General features: G+C 40.0%; 1 pseudogene; it reads left to right on the top strand.

Moving 5' to 3' along the window:
* Nucleotides 1-505: 505 nt before the first annotated feature.
* LOC111174531 (transcription initiation factor IIA subunit 2 pseudogene) lies at nt 506-18,546 on the top strand (annotated as a pseudogene).
* Nucleotides 18,547-21,747: the final 3,201 nt, after the last annotated feature.

Genomic DNA, 21,747 nt, shown 5'->3' with positions numbered 1-21,747 from the left:
GCTCAATTTGAGTGAGGGTCTCTGCTTTTTTGCTTTTCAAAATGTGGTTCATGTTGTTGGCATTGACGGGAAGCTTCTTGGAAAGGCAGAATTTCAGGTCCCACCCCAGATTTACTGAAGTAGGGTCTGCATTTTCAAAAGACCCCCAGGGTGGTTTGTATGCACAGTGAAGTTTGAGAACCGCTGTGCTAAAACATACTAGATATAGTACAGGGTATCAGGTACTGGTCAGTGATCTCAGTCTTGCCTACACATTCGAATCACTTGGGCAGCCCCACCCCAGACCAATTAAATCAGATTCTTTTGGAGTAGGGCCCAAGTATTGACATTTAAAAAAAAGTTCCATAACGTACAGCTAGATGGTGGGTGCCCCATATGAAAATGGGAATGTTGCTTTACTGATTGGAGTTCTGAAAGAATTGGCCTCTGGTGTGGCCTCTGGTGTGGCCTTAACGTGTTTGTCAGTGATGTAGAAAGGTATAAGATATACTGATTCCATCTGCCCATGATCGGGAATTGCGGAAGACTGCAAGCTAACATCCTGAAACCCATCAGGACTAAAACGTTCAGTGACTGTGACAAGAGGGAAGAAAGTGTGGACAAGTATAAGAGTCCTGCTACATCTCCGAGGGCCTCCATCCTCCCACATCAGAAAAGTATCCAAAGGTTAGAGTGAATTGCAAGTGAGTGATGATTCGGCAATGGAGGGAGGGGCATGATTTAAAAGGCAGAGAAAAATCAGAACATGTGAAATGCAGGGAGCAAGAAACCATGATGTATAAACTTCCCCTGGTACTTGATGTGGTTAGGACCTTGTATAATATTGTCCAAGTTAGGATGCTAGCACTGAAGTGCAACTATTATGAACTTTGGATACTTTCAGAGACACTAAGGCCTGAAGTAAAGTAAAAAAGGTTGATGTTATTTAGTACGTTGAATAAAAGACTAAGGGGAAAACAACATTTTTTAAATACAAAAAAGTGCTTTTGTTTGAAAGATGGTGATTAGCTGAGCTCTTTTACCAGAAGGAGATTAGAATGGAGAATAGATACTAGGAAGAACTTGGTGATGTAAAATGTGAGGAGACTGTGAAAAAGGGTATGAGGAAAAGAAACTTTTATGTGCTAATGTTGCTTTGGGGCCTGAGAGGCAAAAATGGATCTTAATAATATACCTGGAGAGTGAGGACCCTACCAAAGGGTAAATAAGAGGTTCCTGCTCTCTCCGTATTGGGAGTAAGATAATTGTCCTGGAATTCTGCAAATTGACATTGACGAAGTTGGTGTTTCTTGAGTTTGCTTAAACACCCTGAACCAACTTTGTTTGTACACATCCAGTCTTAGCTGTCTAGGATTATAGGAAACCTTATTTATTCTGAGAAAGGGCATCTACAAATTACCACAACAAATTATCAGACTTGATGGAAAACATATAAGCATTATCTTTAAGATTGTGAACAAGACAAGGGTGCCCTCTATCACCATTTTTATTCAACATTATTTTAGAGTTCCCAACCAACATGTAAGGTAAGAGAAATTAAATATATGTAAACACTAGAAGGGAAGAGACAAAGCTACAGTTCACAGATAATATGGATAACTAGGGTTTATTAGAAAACCCCAACGAATCTATAAATAATTGATTGGAATTACTCAGAACTTGGTGATGTTGCTGGATATAAAAAATTAATTTAGTAAAACCAATCATTTCTACACACCAACTACAATTGAAAATTAGTTGTAAAAGGATAGCATTTACAAGAGCATCAAAAAAATCTTAAATACCAGAGTTTCATTTCCAGTAATGGCTGACTAGAATATTTTAAACCAATCCTCAGAGAAAAGCTGGACAAAATACAAAAATAAATGTTTGAAGGTGCAGAGAGCTATGTAGGCAGTGATAATTTTCAGATTCAAGATCTGGAGTAACAGGGAAGCCTCAGGAAAAGTGAATTCAGCATTTGGGGGTTGCTTTTCATTTTGAGGCAACCACAGATTCTGAAAACAAAAGCAATAGCTGAGAGATCCAGAAGCTGACCAGAGCTGTTAGCAGTTTTACAGAGCTGGAGGAATGAAAAGTAGAGTTCAGGGCCCATCAAGAAGAGGATGCCTTGTTAAACACCCCAAGCTTTTTCCTTTTTTGCGGTACACGGGCCTCTCACTGTTGTGGCCTCTCCCGTTGCGGAGCACAGGCTCCGGACGCGCAGGCCCAGCGGCCGTGGCTCACGGGCCCAGCCGCTCCGCGGCATGTGGGATCTTCCCGGGCAGGGCATGAATCCGTGTCCCCTGCATCGGCAGGCGGACTCTCAACCACTGCGCCACCAGGGAAGCCCCAACATCCCAAGCTTTTTGTTAGGACCCTACAAAGCTACACTCTAGGAGTAAAAGTGAACCAGAGCTAGACAGGCCCAAATAGGACTGAAGCTCAAATCAGCTTAATCCTGATTCGACCTTAACTGTATGTAAAATTAACTGCAAATTAAATCCTCTCTGGAGGATAATAATATCCAGAGCAGCGTATTACCTCGACAGTTTTTCCTAAAAAATGTCCTCCATGCTATCAAAAATAATTGGATATATAAAAAGATAAGACTTGACTGAAAAATACGATAAAAAATTATAATAAGGACAGACCCTAAAGGGAGGTCCAGATATTTAAGTTATCAAATATAGACTTTAAAATAACTATGATTAGTACATTAAAATAGTTAAAAGAAAACATAGAGACTGTTGGCAAGAATGAGAAACTTAAAAAATATCAAATGGATATTATAAATGGAAAAGTGAAGTACTAAAGTTAAGGACTCAATGGGTGGATTTAACTTCAGATTAGACACATCAAACAAGAGAAAGAAAGTGGTAGATCAGAAAAAAATACCCATATTGAAGGATGAAATGGAAGCAGATGTACAAATTTAGAAGAACATAAGGTATATATATGTGACAGAGTGAAAATGTCCAAGAGGAGTTGACGAGAGAAAGTGACAGAAGCAGTAGTTGGTGAAGGGTAGTGGCTGAGAATTTTCCAAAACAGACGAAAGACTTCAAGCCACAGGCTCAAGAAATGCTATAATTTTTCCGAAACGGACAAATAAGCATATCTGGGCACATTATTTCCTCCTGTCTCTTTGCTTCTGGTGTTTCTTTTAGATCAGCTGTCAGCCTTCCTATTGCTCCTGTGAAGGTCCTACATTTCTTTTTCTCTGACTTGCTCTACCCAATAGATGGTTATTGGCAGAGGGATAGAAAATGGACCACTTGAATAGGATAGAGAGACCAGAAATGGACCCATGAATATAAGGAAATCTGTTATAATTATTTGGGAGAGTGGAAGAAAAAGGATGTATTTTTAATACACGATGCTGAGATAATTGATTATACATTTGGAAGATACATGAAATTTGATTCCTACCTAACATGATACTCAAAAATTAATTTCAGGTACACTAAATAGACCCTAAAAGGCAAGACTATTTGAAATTAATGTAGGAGAATGTCATTGTGACATTAGGGTAGAGGATTACTTAAATAAGACACAAAAGAATAACTCTAAAGGGAAATACTGATTATAATAGTTTATAATAAAATTAAAAAGTCCTTCTTTGAGATATTACAAATTGTGTGAATACATTATTCAGAATATATGAACTCCAACTAATGAATAAGAAAGAGAAATAACCTAATTGGAAAATGGACAGATGAAATAAATAGTAATTTTACAAAATCAGTTTCACATGACTGATGGATAAACGGTCAATTTTATTACAGTCAGGGAAATGCAAATTGAAATTGCAATGAGCTACCATTTCATAATCAGCTGTTGAACAATACCAAGTGTTAACTAGGATATGGAGGTATAGGAATTCTTATCCACTACTGTTAGGAGTAGAAACGGGTATATCCATTTTGGAAATGTGTTTGGCCATGTTGAGCCATGAGCATGCCCTGTGATCTATGAATTACATGACCAGGTATATACCTTAGAGAAGATCTTGCATATGTGCACCAGGAGGCATATACAGAAATTTTCATAATGGTGTTTTTTATGGGCAGAGGTAATATAACATATATGTTTATATACGTTAAACACATAAATAAAATATAGATTAATATAAAAATAACCTACTGGTTTATTGTGATGGTTACTCTTATGTGTCAACTTGACTGTACCATGGGGTGCCCAGATTGAACATTTTTTCTAGGTGTTTCTGTGAGGGTGTTTCTGGATGAGTTTACCATTTTAATTGGTGGACTCAGTAGATTATACTCCCCAGTGTGGATGGGCATCATCCAATCTATTGAAGGCCTAAATAGAACAAAAGGCAGGGGAAGGACGAATTCACCACTTTTGCTCCCTGCTTGCCTGTTTGAGCTGGGGCATCTGTCTTCTGCCTTTGGACTGGGGCTTACACCATCAGCTCCCCTGGTTCTCAGGCCTTCAAACTTGGGCTGGAATTATACTTCCAGCTTCCCTGCGTCTCTGGCTTGCAGAGGGCAGGTCATGGAACTGTTCAGCCTCCACAATAGTATGAGCCAATTTCCACGTGTGTGTGTGTGTGTGTGTGTGTGTGTGTGTGTGTGTGTGTATAACAGTAATAATCTATTTATAACAGAGCCGATAGGATATATTTTGGTTCTGTTTTTCTGGAAAACCCCAATGGATTTATCAAAAGAAAGACACATACTTATACAGTGGAACACTATACAGCAGTGAATATGAAAAAATTTACGTGCACCAACAGTGATCAACCTCACAAATACAGTATTGAATTAAAAAGAGCAAGTCAGGGCTTCCCTGGTGGCGCAGTGGTTGAGAGTCCGCCTGCCGATGCAGGGGACACGGGTTCGTGCCCCGGTCCGGGAAGATCCCACATGCTGCGGAGCGGCTGGGCCCGTGAACCATGGCCGCTGAGCGTGCGCGTCCGGAGCCTGTGCTCCACAACGGGAGAGGCCGCAGCGGTGAGAGGCCCGTGTACCACAAAAAAAAAAAAAAAAAAAAGTCATAAAAGAATAATATATTGGTTTAACTCCATGATTGTAAACTTCAAATATAGACATTAAACTATATAGTGTTTCAGGAAAGCTATCAATACATAGGCAGTAAACACTATAAATTACCAACACAGTTACCTCTAACGAGGAAGGAATGGGCTCTAATCCGTGATGTATATAAGTGGCTTCTGGGGTGTGGTGGTATTTTGTTTCTTGAAACCGATGGTGGGTGTTAATTAAAGAAAAATACCACATCAACTTCTCTCCCCTGTGTGGGGCTGGATGGCGTTGCCCGGTGAGTCTGTAGTCACCACATCCTGGCGAAGGATGTGCATTGTGAGTGAACTAAGTACATGAAGCCAATTTTGGCCAAATCTCCATTTGCAGATCTCCTTTTCAAAACTATCAACTCATATTCATTTGTAAGCAAACCTAACCCATCATGTTTCAAATCATCTGTGATCAGATTGTCAAAATATGGTTTTTGGTACAGCTACTTGTTTTCACAAGGTCTTTGGAGACTATTTGTGACACTGTTTAAAATTGTTCTCCTTCTGTCCTGCCTTACAAATTCTGAAACGTTTGGGCTGATTCAGTTCTTCTAAGCTGAAGAACTCCATGCAAGGTCAAGTTAAGGTTTTCTCTCTATTTTGATTCCATGAACATTAAGGTTTCACCCTCCCACACTGCTGTATTGTTGTTGTTCTCCCTAGTCCAGGGGAGGAGCTTTCCGTTTGGCTGTAGAAGCCCAGGTCACCTTCAACCCAGAGCTTTGGAGAACTCTCCTTGAAGGAACAGCTTGGTATCACAGAGTGGCTTTCAGTTCAAAGGTGACACTATATTCCTGATCTTTCTCCTGCATCATCCTTTGTTTGTACAGGCTACTGGTGGAGAGCAGGAGGGGTGTATGCGTGATTCCATGGGGGAGGCTGGATTCTCACAATGACTCAGTTCTCCTTAGCATTTGTTTACGCCTGCGTACTCCCAATCTTTAATCCTTACAAACCTTTCCCCACCTTAGTAAAATATAGTGGATTTCAGCCTTTCTCTTGCTCCTGGTGCTTTGCAGCTGGGATGTACCTTGAACAAAATATGCCCCCCTCACCAGTCTGGCGAGGAGAGATGGTGGAATTACAGGGCCCTTGGGTGAGGGGAGGGTGAGGAGTGGAAGGAGGGAGGTTTGTTTGTGTTTCTCAAAGAGTTGCACGTGATACCAGGCTGGCTGCCTTTGCTGGTTTGAAGTCCTTGGCAATGGCCTTTGCTTATTTCCTTGTGAGTATTCACGCATTATCATGAGGTCTTTTATTAAGCTGGAGTAGTGGCTGCTCAGTTTTCCAGTAAGGAAGCAGACATTGCCTCATGGCCTTAGGCACTTCTGGGGGTAAGAGAATGTAAACTGCTAAAGCCCTGCCCCTTCATGTCCCCACCTCCGACTCCATTATGGGCTGAAAATAGGAACTAAAAAACAACTAAAACACTCTGAATTGTTGCAAAAGGAGAGCGCAGCCCCAGCTGACAGTGATGCGGGCTTTATGGGAGGAGAAGGTCTGCATGAGGAAAGAGAGAAAAGAAAGAGGGGACACTCAAGTGAGCCAGGGGAACAGTATATGTGGCTTTTTGAGGCTTTGTGCTAGTATATACTTCTGGATTCACTTGGGGTTCTTTATTGACTTCGACTGTGTGTAGAAGATCCTGTCTAAGTACGTATCAAGTACTTTAACCCCTCTCTGATTGGAAATGTGTGAATGCATCAGTATAGAGGGGTGTGTATATTTGGACGGGGTGGGAGAGCAGTAATTCAACAGTCCAGCAACAGAACGCAAGGGAGTGGGATGGAGTGGAGCGTGGGCCACTGAAAAGCTGTCACCCCAGGCCGAGCCCTGGGTGCCTCCTCTCTCCCCCTGCCCAAGGGGCTTCTTTGCCAGGACCTCCAGAGGGGGGTCCAGAGGGTGGAGAGCCTGTGACAGCTAAATCACTGGATGCCTGCCTACTGGGGAAGACCCTAATGTTGGCCTGGGCCCGCTTCTGTTTTATAGCCTGATAGATTTGGGCTCTCCCTTTCCCTCTTCAGAGGCCTACAATCTGCACCAAATGTTTCACATTACTCAGTGTGAAAAACCTCCTATTCTTTCAGATTTTTTACAAGTTCATACATCCGTGGAAACCCGATATTCCATATTTCATTCTGCTTCGTGGATGTCATTGTGAGGGATGCGGGTTCACATGCAACAGGCCTCTTTTGGCTTTGATCAGCTTGACCGCAACTAATTGTAAATGGAGAACAAATGAAAGAAATATTTACAAATTTCATGGGAATTCAGGCAGGGCCTAAGCCTTCCCTAATGCTTCCATTCACAGTAAATGTTTATTGAATACTTTGACTCTACTGTGCACTTCAGTATTTATATAGTATTAGGTTTTAGCTTGTTCTGGAGGGATCCAAAGAGTTAGTAAACCGACCTTCCCCTTCTCCCTGCTTTACCCCCTTCCCTTCTGCAAACTTCCATTCTTTTGCATCGCAAAATCTGCTGCTGCCTAAGGAAAACCAACTCAGATTCCAAAGCTACAGCTGTAAGAAGGGGTAGGAGAGAAAGCGGGGGAGAGAGAGACAGAGAGAAGGGGGAGAAAAAGGACCGTAAAATTTAAAACAAATTTTGAGTTGCATAGTCGAGTTGGGAAAAGTCAAATGAAATTGTTTGAGATTTGTTCAAAATAAAGTTACAGATTTTTGGAGCCAGGTTAAGCAGCTGTTGGGTCAGGCAGGCTAAGGCCTAAAAGGCAGCACCGACTAAGAGCTGAATATTATGCAGTCAATCAGCAGTTGCCTGGATACAAAGAAACATCCATAGCCCTGTAAGAGGATTTCTGATTTAGGACTTTCCATTTCTAAGCCTACTTTTCCAGAAGAACTTTTGTTCACTCAGCAAGCAAAATAACCTTTGTGATTTCTCCCTGGAGGTAACAGAGATGAGTCACGCTATGGCTAGGAAGGGGTTGGCCGACCACCCCCCTCCAGCTTCCCCGCCTCATGGCATAAGCTGGAAGTCCTATCGGACCCTAGCTTCTTCCAACTGCTGTCATGAGCTGCTGACACTTCCCAGGGCAGCTTAGACAAGTGATGGTCCAGATACTGAAGATCAGACAGGAGGTGACTTCTTTCCAGAGAGTCCTTTGGTTACCACCTTGGACGGCAAGTGCTTCTGAGGTTGGCCAGTCAGTGCTCCAACAAGTGCTCTTTTAACCAGGAGTATTTCACATCTGTACCTGCTGTACCCTAGGCCCGTTCCACGCTAGGAGTTGGAAAAGGCTAGATTCTGTTGTTTGTGGACCCTGGCTTAACCTGCTGTTCTCCACCTTCCCACCCAGGCGTGAAAGACATGATTTAGGGATCACACAAGGGAGAGGGTGAATGGCCGCAACAATCCTGAAACAACCCGAAAGTCTAATGAGAGAGGTGTTTGCAAAGGAGGTGGTCGTAAGACAGGATAGACGGCTTGCGATAGAGGAGAGGTGGCAGAGAAGAGGGATGGGGCGTTGGAGAAGGAGGTCAACTCCAAAGCTAAGAAAAAGTGGGGATGGGACCCCAGAAAAGAGTGTTCAGAGCATTTTATTACACATTTGCTATAGAAAATAATATTTTAACTTTTACTCATTGTTCTCCTTCCAGTGCTCTCCTCTTGCCTCTGGAGCTGCACTTCTCATTCCCAGGAGTCCTCCTTTAAAAAAATGTGTTTTTCAAACAATAGCTTCCTATCACAGTGTGCTCTTATAGCCCCCCTGCATCGGCAGGCGGACTCTCAACCACTGAGCCACCAGGGAAGCCCATAGCCTGCTTACTCTTAAATGTAAGTGAACAATAGTAACAAACAGTTTTCATTTTTAAAGATTATTTGCAAAAAGCTAAATGGACAGAGCTGGAATGGTGGGGTTTCTTAGCCACACAGCAGAGCACAGAGCTGGCTGGAAGTGAACCAACTGACCACATGCAAACAGCTTGACCTTGCATGTAGTCAGTTAGTGGGGGACATTGGTCTTGATGGGTAAGGTACTGCTCTGTAGCCTCAAAGGGCAAGATAGTATGGTGCTTAAGGACTTTAATTTTGGAACCAGACTAGCAAGGTCAAATCTTGTCTCTGCCGCTAATAAGCTGTGTGATGGGCAAGTTTCTCAACTGCTGTCTACCTCAGATTCCTCATCTAGAAAATGGGGCAAATAATAGTGCCTATGTCATAGCATTGTTCTGAGAACTGAATGAGTCAATGTACATAAGATGTTTAGAGTAGCACCTAGCACATAATACATGGTGCATCAATATTGGCTGTTTTATCATCTCAGGAGGCAAGAGGTATTTTCTTTATCAGAGAATTAAATTCTCACTGCCATCTTAGCGACAGAAGTGTTTATGCAACTTAGATTTCTTTGCTCTTTTAGAAAGATACTCTACTTTAGGGCCTTCCTGGGACTAACAATCTTATCAATTTACGTTTAGTACTCAGGAGTGACTGCTGTGTTTTCATGTTTTAGTTATTTCTTATGGGTTTTAATTCAATACTATATGTATTTTAAATCATACATGTATTTTTAAAATGTATCTTCCCCTTAAGAATCGAGAGGAGAAAATCCACCTGCAGTGCATTTGTGGAAGAATGCTCAATTAGAAAGATCCTTAAACTTGCCCTTAGCGCCTTAGACCAGTTTTCTTCAGTGTGCCTTAAGCAAGAAAATGGTCGTTTTTCCTAATCGTCAGTTTTAAAGATGGTGATTATAATCTTTCAATGGTCAGATATTGAATGAATTGTTCAGAAATGAAATTAGAGTGTGTGTTAATCAGTATTAATTAACGGGAGCAGAAGGAGGGAGGTGGTGGACAGCTGTACAGAAGTGCTGTCTACCTTTCCTATTAAGGACTTGTCTGGACGTCCACGAACAAGGGACAGAAGACATTTATTCTCCCTGAAATCTGAGCTATGAAAATTGTCCTGTGTCTAAACATTCTTAATGCCTCCAGCATTTTTTCTAAACTGCAGTTTAAAGAAGAACAAGAAAGCAAGTAGTTTGCAAATGGTGCCTCTGAACAAATGGCCAACATTCCAGATGGGGTTTTGTGGGGCTCCACCCACATTAAGCTGACCGAAATGGGGGTGACCCAAGGACAGTAGGTCCTTTTGTTGTATTGTTTTGATGCAGAGCAAGTGACATTCCTCAGGCCCCTTTTCATGTAGCAGTCCGCCACAAAATACGTTGCTACTCTTCTTACCTGTGGGACTGGCTTGTATCAACTCCAGCACTTTTAGGCTTATCTGATGGCAAATGAAAACTGATACTGGTGGGCAGCGTTATGACTACTTGCTTACTGGACAACCATTCACCTCTGTTTCCAAGTCCTTTGAGCAGTTTCAGTTTAACCCTGAAAAATTGTTTATGAGCAATGATATATACCCATATATCCAAGAATATATTTATACAAGAAAAATAGGCACCTATGTTCTCTTCATATGATATATATTACACATTCATGCTGGGATTAGACATTGTATCATGATGATGGGTGCATATGGGTTTGTTTGTACACCTGTTTATGTGGTGTAAGGTGACTCTGTTTGTATAGGTGCATGTCTATGTGGATATAGATACATGTAGACACTCTGAAAACAGTGCTTCTGTGGCTATAGAGTGAACAAAGCCCGAAACCCATTGATTATGTGAATATTGCTCATATAATACACAAATCCTAAAGCACTGCTAAATGTCAGAATTGTAGGAAAAGGGAGATGGTCTTAGAATGTCTTCTATAGCATTCCGTGCGACATTGTGATTTAATTATCCTGGAATGTAGCACAAGAGGTTTGCACTTCTTACCCGCTTGAGCACTCAGAAAATTATAGGCTCAACCAAATTACAGTGAAACAAAATCTGTTGAAAATGAACAATCTATTTTATGAATTATGCCACAGTATATTCAATAATTAATACATGCTAATACACGCATTTAATATATTCAACTTTTCAACTGCAAATATTTTCTAGAATGCCTTTATGTAGTTACATCCACTGTCTGTGGAAACTGAATTTTAGCTTTAGCCTTGGGTAAATTTCAAACAATGACAGTTCACTGGAAGTGACTCCAGATGCCATTGAACATAGAAATTGAAAACTGGCAGCTAGCATGCCAGATTTTGCCAACAATTGGGTTTTGTTTGGCCGCTTGGTGTCTGTATGTGTGTGTGTGTGTAAACATTTTATCGAGGTATAATTGTGACACAATTAACTGCACGTATTTAAAGTATACAATTTGATATTTCGCAGGTATATACCTGTGAAACCATCTTTACAATCAAGATAATTAACATATTCTTCACCACGGAAAGTTTTCTCATTGCCCTTTGTAATCCCTCCTTCCTGTCCTTAGCCCCTGCAGGCAATCACCGATCTACTTTCTGTCACTATAGATTAGTATGAGTTTTCTGAACTACGAATTTCTGAATGGAATCATACTGTATGTACTCCTTTTATGTCTGGCTTCTTTCACTCAGCATAATTATTTTGAGATTCATCCAAAAATCAAAATAATTACAAAGGTTTTCTCCTATGTTTACTTGTAGAAGTTTTATAATTTAGGTTTTACATTAGGGTCTACATCTATGTTAAGTCAATTTTTGAACATGATCTATGTTCTGTATCTATGGTTCCATAGATGGAAGTTCATTTTTTTTCATATGAATACTGAATTATCCCAGCACACACTGTTTGTTGGAAAGACTATTCTTTATTCACTGCATTGCTGTGACAGTCTCAAGCTGGGGCAGTTGTAGGGCTTACCTCATTTTCCATTTCTCAGAGGTCAGTGTCCCTCATTGACTGATGTCCAGTGTCCATTGTTTCATATATTTAATCTATTTTTGTTTATTTCAAGTGGGAAGGTAAGTTTGATCCCTGCTCCTCCATCTTGGTGAGAAGTAGAAGTCCCATGCTTAGAGTATTTTTGAAATTTAAAAATGTGTTTCCAATAGATAAAAATTAGGAAATATCGTATTCAATCTAGATTTCTGGCTTCTCATGGAAAATCTGCAGATTCGGCAAAATGAGATACACACTCCACGTGGCATCAGTCGATTGCACAGTTCCCTCTTTCTTTGTGGCAGGAGCTTCCTAGCTTCTCGCAGTCCCCATCTTGCTTGCTTCACTCACTTTTTTTTTTTTTTTTTTTGCGGTACGCGGGCCTCTCACTGTTGTGGCCTCTCCCGTTGCGGAGCACAGGCTCCGGACATGCAGGCTCAGCGGCCAAGGCTCACGGGCCTAGTTGCTCCGCGGCATGTGGGATCTTCGCGGACCGGGGTACGAACCCGTGTCCCCTGCATCGGCAGGCGGACTTTCAACCACTGCGCCACCAGGGAAGCCCTTGCTTCACTCATTTAACTTACCTACTCGGCCTGATCAGTCCAAGTCTTTCATTTCATTCAGGAGGAAAGGGAGAGAGGCAAAGTGAGATGGTATTAGAATCTGGGTTACCTGGCTCCAAGTCCAATGGTATTTCCACTGAGACTGAACAGTCATATTGTATTACTGGTATGGAGATAAGCAAACTGAAGGTCTCATGAATTGCTGACAGGTTTAGATGCTCAGTGCCTATCACTCACACTCTTCTTACATCTTGATATCTATCTGTGAAGTTTATTATAATTTATCTGTTGCAGTATTTGGAAGCAAATTATGTAGCAGGGATTTAACTGTTAATTTTTTTTAAAGAATTGCTTATTCAACAAAACGATCTTTTGAGGATTATCATTTTTCCTTATTAAATAAATTGCCCGCACACCTATCAGAATGACCAAAATCTGGAACACTGACGACACCAAATGCTGATGCGGTTGTGGAGCAGTAAGAACTCTCATTCATTGCTGGTGGGAATGCAAAATGGTGCAGCCACTTTGAAAGACAGTTGGCAGTTTCTTACAAAACTAAAATACTCTTACCGTTTGATCCAGGAATCATGCTCCTTGGTATTTACCCAAAGGACTTGAAAACTTATTTTCCCCTCCAAAACCTGCACACGAATGTTTATAGAAGCTTTATGTATAATGACCAAAACTTGGAAGCAACCACGATATTATCTTCAGTAGGCGAATAAATAAACTGTGGCACATTCGGACAATGAAATATCATTCATTGCTAAAAAGAAGTGGGCTGTTGAGCCACGAAAAGACATGGAGGAAGTTTAAGTGCATATTTCTGAAGTGAAAGAAGCCAATCTGAAAAGGTTACATAATGAATGATTCTAACTATATATGACGTTCTTACCCCAAAACTATGGAGACAGTAAAAAGCTGAGTGGTTGTCTGAGGCTGCGGGGAGGGAGAGATGAATAGCCAGAGCACAGAGGAACTTTAGGTCAGTGAAAATACTTTGTGTAAAATACCATAACGATAGATACATGTTGTTACACATTTGTCCAAACCCATAGAATGTACAACACCAAGAGTGAACTGTAACGTAAACTATGGACTCTGGGTTATAATGATATGTGAATGTAGGTTCATCAGTGGTAACAAAGGTACCACTCTGGTGGGGGATGCTGATAAATGGGGAGGCTGTATATGTGAGGGAGCAGGGGTATATGGGAAATCTCTGTACCTTCCATTCAGTTTTGCTGTGAACCTTAAACTGCTCTAAAAAGTAAAGTCTTAATAAAAATAAATAAATTGCTGGCATCATTTATGTTGAGTGTCGCAAGCTCTGAGTTCCCACCATAAGATAATACTGAAATGACAACAACGTAGAGAATATGTTTATGGTATTTCTCATCTATTCATAACGTTTTTTAGATTATTGAAGGTGTTTATGTATATGTATATACATGGAGAAATTCAATCTGTTAGCCTGGGAAATGACCTAATAACAAGTTATATTTACCCATCCCCTGTCTCAATTGATTAGTCAAAGTATTATTAAACTGTTGTGCAAAATATAGGAATAAGGGTCAAGAAACAAATCACAAAACCACTAAGGATCATGTGAAGTCACACTTTCTTAGTAGACATGTTGTAAAAATGCATACGATGCATTTTTGGAAACAAGTCCAACATCTTACAAAAATCTGTCTCTACTGTCAGATGTTAGATGCGATGGAAAAATAAACTACATAGAACAATTTATAACTTTTGATTTCGTATTCTGGCTTAAAAAATAGACCCTGTAGAAAAAGAACTGAAGGCATAATACGGAATTATATTGGTATTATTTTACTGACTTACCACAGATGACTATTTCTGATTTAGAAACAAAAAGGAACTGTCAAACTCTCTTATGATTTCCATGTGTTGGATTATATTAGATACCTAACAGAAACTTGTTTTACCTGCTTGCAAGAGCTTTTAAAACTGCCTGTGTGACAAAGAATACCATTCCAAAAGCAAAGTGGGAACATGCTTTTACTAAGATAGCAGATAATAGCAAAGCTTGGGCTTCTAGGGAATATGTCCCCTTCCAGCCCAGCAGCTGGAGAGCTGCCCTTGACCGACAGAATGGAGCAAAGAAGCTCAGGATGTGGGTTTCTGCTTTTCAGAGCTGACAGTATTGCGATGTAGGATACTTTATATATTGATAAGTTCTCAGACAGTAAATTCTGCTCTTCTAACAGGTTTTCAAAAGAGTGTTGTTTAAAACCACTGAGCGCTTTTTCTGTTTCTTTCATGCTTACCTCTCTTCATTCCTATTTTCTCTCTCTTCCTCTCTTTGCCTTTTCCCCTCCTCCTCTGCACCTTCTTAGGACTTACTTCTTTCTGGATTCGAGCATATCTATGTTAGTCTCTTCTTGAGAATCCTCACTTAACCGCACCTCTCCACGCATATCTTTCTCCCCCTTAGCATGTCTCTTTAGAAGCCTTAAACAGAACATTCACACCCACTGTGTCTCCTCAAATCCAGCAATGTGACCAGTTTCTGTCCCCAGTTCCCTTCCAAAGCTTCCATTCTGGCTAATATCTCCTGTGGTCTGTTCATGGAGAGAAAGATTGATCAGACTGAATTTTTTAGCCATCTCATGCCTCCTTGGGCAGAGTTTGTTTCTCTTCTTTCTAAGCCAATTTGACTACTGGAGACATTTTTTTCACTTTATTTTCTTCTCACTTCATTTTTCTTACATTTTCTCCACCTTCTCTCTCCTGACTCTTCATTAACCTGATCATCGACTCCTTTTGGCTCTATACTCAACATCGATTTCCTCCCAGATCGTATCTCCTCTTATTGCATTTCCTACATTTTCATAGACAATCTGTAATTTAAAGTTTTATTTTGACCCCAGAGCTTGGAAATATGCTGATAAGGTTTTGATAGTCCGGGTTTCTTTCACCATCTTCCTTCACTCACCATCACTCTTCGTTTTCCTTTATTAAAACAAAAAATGTTATTGTCACCACTGGAGAGAGCATTTACTCAAAGTTGATTTTTTCTCCTGAAGACATCTTTCTTTTCACACATAGTTGTGCACATCTCTCCTTGTTGCGACTCCTGGAGACCATTCGTGATGAGATGTTTATTTTGTGTTTGTGGCTCTTTATCATTTTCCTCCCAGTCATCCTTCCCTATCTCCATTCTAAGCCTAACTTTGACTTCCTTGCCTTGAGGAAGGTTGTAGATGGGTCTGAAGATGAGGTGCTTGAAATGGCTCCCTGGCCCTCCTTCAGCTGCTGGCTTTTGCTTTTCTGGAGAGGGTAGGCGAGTAGAAGGTCGGGGAGATGGAATGTCATGGAGAGAGAGTCTCCTCCTGGCCTGGGGAGGAGACAGAGGGTCATGGTCCATGGCTCCCATGAAAGCTGGTGACCTGTGACCCACTCTCACGTGCCTTAAGGGAAGGACAAGGCTGGGACTAGGGTGAGGCAAGTGAGGCAACTGACTCAGGCATAAAATTTGAGAGGACTCTAAAAAAAACTCAGTAATCAAGGTAATTATATTTTATTGCAATATTTTAAAAAGTAAAAATTAATGCAAAAAAATCCATGATGAACAAATGTCAATATTTTAAATAAAGACAGGATGTGGAAGGGGTGGAACTCCAGAGGATGGTAGCTGGTGTATCCCAGGCATTGTTGCCCCCAGGGAGCTTAGCAGTGATTCCCAGGCTCCAAGGGCACCGATGTAGTGGACTCCCTTGATTTCTAGGAATCCTGGGGGTTTGGGCAGGAGCCATCCCAACAACAACCAGTACGGAGAGATGGACAGAGGGGGCATCCGTAAAAATTTTTTGATGTCGAAAAACCCCTGGAGACCTTTGCGTAGCCATGGGTAGGAGCCCAGATAATGGTAGAAATGGGGCCTTGCTTTTGGATAGATTTTTTATTTCAAATAAATAGAAATAAGGCACTTACTGCACTCACAGCTTTACTGTTGCAAATTCATACTGAGTACACGGCCTCCATCTGGAGCTTTGTCACTATCTTGAGTGAGGAATGGGAAGCTGCGATTCTTTATTTTCTCTCCCCAGTTCTGTATTGCCTTCCCTTCCCTATCACAAAGTCCACTCCTGTTATTAACCCGTGACTCACTGACCTGGCTTTCATACGTTTAAAGATCTGGAAAGAGTGTATAAAAAACCAAAGACATCCTCTGCTTCTTGCTTTCACATCCTTAAGATCTGACCTCTTTATTTCAAGTCTCAGAATCGGCACCTTAATATGGGTTCTGCAAGGCAGCTTGACTTGACGGAACGGTCATGGGCCCCATGAATGCTAGGCCTGACTCTGCTCTGAAAGAGCTGTGTGAATGTGGATAAGTGAGTAACTTTCACTCTCTGACCCTCAGTTTCCTTATCTGTGCAGAGGGGCTTAAACTAGATGAGCTCTAAGGTTTCTCTCTGGCCCAACGTTCCATGCATTCTAAGGATGATTTTATTTGTCACCGAAATGCGGATTTCCTGCCAGTTCACTTATGATCACTTTAAAACAGCCCAGCTCTGATCTTACTTCTCACCCTGTACTTTGGCATTGTAGTTTCCATTTTCGAAATCTGTTGGCCTTTAGTTGTCATCTGTGTTAAAATCAGATTCTTCACTCTTGGTTTCAAGATGCCAGCTTATCAAACGAAAATCTCTAACAAGGTCTTTGCTCTGCTTGAATGTAAACTTCGCTGAATGATAAAGCAGAAAAAGAAACCATAAGACTTTGGGCCAACCATAAACTAGTTTCCTCGTCTGTGAAATAAAGAGGTTTTATTAGATGCTCTTTTAAGCCCTTTTCAGTTTTAAAATTCTAAATTACTTCAAGAAGCATGATGTTCTTAGATTCTGAATAAGTTTGATATCTTTTTTGTCCCAATCATCAGCTTTTAGAGTATTCCAAGTGTCTTCTCCCATCGATTACCTACAGATTTACATAGAAGTGTCAGCTTCTTAGCTCTTGCGTGGCCCACCAAACTTATGTAACTTGGTGTTTGACGAACACTGCTGTTCTATAAAGAGGTTGGGGAGTTCCCCTAATCCATATTATTTTAAACATTTAAAAATCTGAAAAACTTTTTTTTTTTTTTTTTTTTTTTTAAGTGTAAAGTGGTCTTTCTAGCCACTACAGAATAGAAAGCTGTGTATGTTCTCTACTTCATTTGCTAAAAGAACTGCATAGGCTTTATCATTCTAATGCTTGGGGACTGTGAGATTTGGTCTCTGAATCCTTGTTTTAAAGACAATGGTGGAGGTCTCCTTGCTTCCTGGTGTGGTTTCACTGCCAGGTTCTGTGAGTACTTCTGGGTCACTGACCCAGCTCTGTAGTCTCTGGGGCTGCTGAAGGGGCCATTGGGGAAAGCAGGCACCTCCTGTTGAGTCATGGCTGTGTTGCTCTGTCCCACAGGACTTCAAGAATTTCTTTCTCTTAAGTGGTAGCATATCAGTTATACAGAAATGCACTTTAGGAAACAGTCTTCAGGAGGGTGCAGATAAGTTCCTACCGTCTTAACAGATCATCCCCAACTCACCCTTCAAGTCCCACTTCAGTGTGATAAGGCTAAAAATTGAGCTCTGGCACCGACATTCAGGGACAGAGTCAACGTTCCAGAGGCTCTGCACATATGTACACATTCTGTGATAACGTGTGGACTTCTGTATTGAGTGAGGCTGAATTCAGAGAGATGACAGAGCTTATTAAAGTGGATAAAGTGAAAATTGTAACTTATGATGGTAAAAATACTGGCTTTAATACTACAGGATGCATAGAGGAAAAATGGCTTTTTAGTGCCGTCTTCTGTCATTAAGCAGCACTTTTTGAAGTGCAACAAAAAGAGACTTTAGAAAACATTATTCTAGAAATGCAGGAGTGATTACACTGTGCTGCATGGATTGGGGGATGTCAGCAGAGAGAAGCTTATAATTCTGTGACCTCTTACATCATTTTCATTATGCAGCATGAAGAAACTTAACTTTTTATGACAAGTCAAAATAGTTGCCAAAGAACAGTATTTAATAAACTCATTCTAAAACTCAATGTGACTAATAATAGGTGGCACTGTTAAGCTAGCAATATAGAGATATTAGATAAGCATTTTATTAGCTTTAGATAAAGGGTACCATGTTCATTGTAGGGAAGTTGGAAAAATATATCATTTCAGTAAAGTCATGTCAGTTTTATCAGTTGTAACTTTTGCAGTTAATAAAAAGCATTAGCAAGAGGTTATAGCAAATTCTGGATAAATTTTACTTAGAAAATCCATTTTCTAAAGTAATACAGAATCAGTGGTAACATTGGTATGAGAAACCTACTAAGAAATAAAACTCTGTTAGGAAAAAGTAGATAATCTTCAGACAGAGTTCCCAGCCAAAACAAAGCAACAAAATCAAACCACAAAACCCTGTTCCCAATAAGATAAAATAGTCCCATCTGACATTAAATCATTTCTTGAACTGGCTATATTGATCAAGATTCATACATTTAAAAATAACCTTACATCCTAATATGTGTTTGACTTTTAATTTAAAAATCTTATTAAATGTAAACTAAAAGGGATGGTGGTATGGAGACTCTTGAAGTCTTCGAGTTGAAACTTTCAGTGCTTGGATTCATTCTGGTGAATAGGAAGAGAGCAAGTTGGAGTGAGATTATATGTTTTCTTAATCCTTCTTATGGTTTTAGTAGCTATCTCTTCTGTAATGTTTTCTGCTGCCTTCTCTTTTGAAATACTGGCATGCCTTGAAGATATGACGGGTTCGGTTCCAGACCACTGCAATAAAGTGAATATTGCAGTAAAGTGAGTAAAGTGAGTCATTTTTCTCAGTGCATACAAAAGTTATGTTAACACTATATATATCTATATATTCTTTTTCAGATTCTTTTCCTATATAGGCTGTTACAAAATATTGAGTAGAGTTCCCTGTGCTACATAGTAGGTGCTTGTTGATTATCTCTTTTATATATAGTAGTGTGTATATGTTACTCCCAAATTCCTAATTTATCCCTCCCCTCAACAGTTCCTCTTTGGTAACCATAAGTTTGTTTTCTGTATCTGTTTTCTGTTTTGTAAATAAGTTCATTTGTATCATTTTTTTTTAGATTCCACATATAAGTGATATCATATGATATTTGTCTTTGACTTCACTCAGTATGATCATCTCTAGGTCCATCCATGTTGCTGCAGATGGCATCATTTCATTCTTTTTTATGGTTGAGTAATATTCCATTGTATATATGCACCACATCTTCTTTATCCATTCATCTGTTGATGGACATTTAGATTGCTTTCATGTCTTGGCTATTGTAAATATGTTGCAGTAAACACTAGGGTGCATGCATCTTTTCTAATTATGGTTTTCTCCAGATGTACGCCCAGGAGTGGGATCACTGGATCATATGGTAGCTCTATTTTTAGTTTTTTAAGGAAACTCCATACTGTTCCTCATAGTGGCTGTATCAATTTACATTCCCACCAACAGTACAAGAGGGTTCCCTTTTCTCCACACCCTCTCCAGTATATATTGTTTGTAGACTTTATGATCATGGCCATTCTGACTGGTGTGAGGTGATACCTCATTGTAGTTTTGATTTGCATTTTTCTAATTAGTGATGTTGAGCATCTTTTAATGTGCCTTTTGGTCATCTGTGTGTCTTCTTTGGAGAAATGTCTATTTAGGTTTTCTGCCCATTTTCTGATTGTTGTTTTTTTGTGTGTGTTGTTTTGCTATGGAGCTGTTTGTATATTTTGGAGATTAATCCCTGTCGGTTGCATTGTTTGCAAATATTTTCTCCCATTCTGTAGGTTGTCTTTTCATTTTTCTTTATGGTTTCCTTTGCTGTACAAAAGCTTTTAATTAGGTCCCATTTGTTTATTTTTGTTTTTATTTCCATTACCCTAGGAGATGTATCCAAAAAGATATTACTGTGATTTATATCAGAGAGTCCTGCCTATGTTTTCCTCTAGGAATTTTATAGTATCTGGTCTTACATTTAGGTTTTTAATCCATCTTGAGTTTATTTTTGTGTATGGTGTTATAGAGTGTTCTAATTTCATTCTTTTACATGTAGCTGTCTGGTTATCCCAGCACCATTTATTGAAGACAGTGTCTTTTCTCCATTGTATATTCTTGCCTCTTTTGTCCTAGATTAATTGACCATAGGTGCATGGGTTTATTTGTAGACTTTCTATCCTGTTCCATTGATCTATATTTTTCTTTATGTGCTAGTGTCATTCTAATTTGACTAATGTAGCTTTGTAGTATAGTCTGAAGCTAGAGAGCCTGATTCCTCTAGCTCCATTTTTCTTTCTCAAGATTGCTTTGGCTATTCGGGGTCTTTTGTGTCACCATACAAATTAAAAAGATTTTTTTTCTGGCTCTGTGAAAAATGCCATTGGCAATTTGAGAGGGATTGCACCAAATCTGTAGATTTCCTTTTACTTATCCACAGTAATTAAAAATTCTTTCAAAGTTGGACTCAGTCCTCTCAAACTCTGCTGCTGCTTTATCAACTAAGTTTATGTACTATTCTAAATCATTTGTTGTTATTTCAACAATCTTCATAGCACCTTCATTAGGAGTAGATTCCATTTTAAGAAACCACTTTCTTTGCTCATCCGTAAGAAGTAACTCTTCATACATTAAAATTTTACCTTGAGATTGCAGCAATTCAGCCACATCTTCAGGCTCCACTTTTAACTCTAGTTCTCTTGCTTTTTCCACCACATCTGCAGTTACTTCCTCCACTGAAGTCTTGAACCCCTCAGAGTCGTCCATGAGAGTTGGAGTCAACTTCTTCCAGATCCCTGTTAATGTTGATATTTTGACCTCTTCCCATGAATCACAAACGTTCTTAATTCACCATCTAGAACGGTGAATCCTTTCCAGAGGTTTCCAATGTACTTTGTCCAGATCCATCAGAGAAATCACTACCTATGGCAGCTAGAGCCTTATAAAATCTATTTCTTAAATAATAAGACTTGAAAGTCAAGATGACTCCTTGATCCATGGTCTACAGTATGGATGTTGTATTAGCAGTCATGAAAACGTTGCTAATCTTGTTGTACATCTTGATCAGAGCTCTTGGGTGACAAGATGTCAGTAATAATTTGAAAGAAATCTTTTCTGAGCAGTTGGTCTCAACAGTGGGCTTAAAATATTCAGTAAACCATGTTGTCAACACATGTGCTGTCATCCAGGCTTTGTTGTTCCATTTATAGAGCACAGGTAGAGTAGATGTAGCATCTTTCTTAAGGGCTAGGATTTTTCAGAGTGATCAATGAGCAGTGACTTCAACTGAAAGTTGTCAGCTGCATTAGCCCCTAAAAA

The sequence above is a fragment of the Delphinapterus leucas genome, chromosome 6, assembly GCF_059928025.1.
Source record: "Delphinapterus leucas isolate spDelLeu-1000000601 "Yukka" chromosome 6, BTC_Dleu_Yukka2, whole genome shotgun sequence".
NCBI classification, from domain to species: domain Eukaryota; kingdom Metazoa; phylum Chordata; class Mammalia; order Artiodactyla; family Monodontidae; genus Delphinapterus; species Delphinapterus leucas.
The sequence above is the reverse complement of the archived record's forward strand: the minus strand, read 5'-3'. Positions and strand labels throughout refer to the sequence as shown.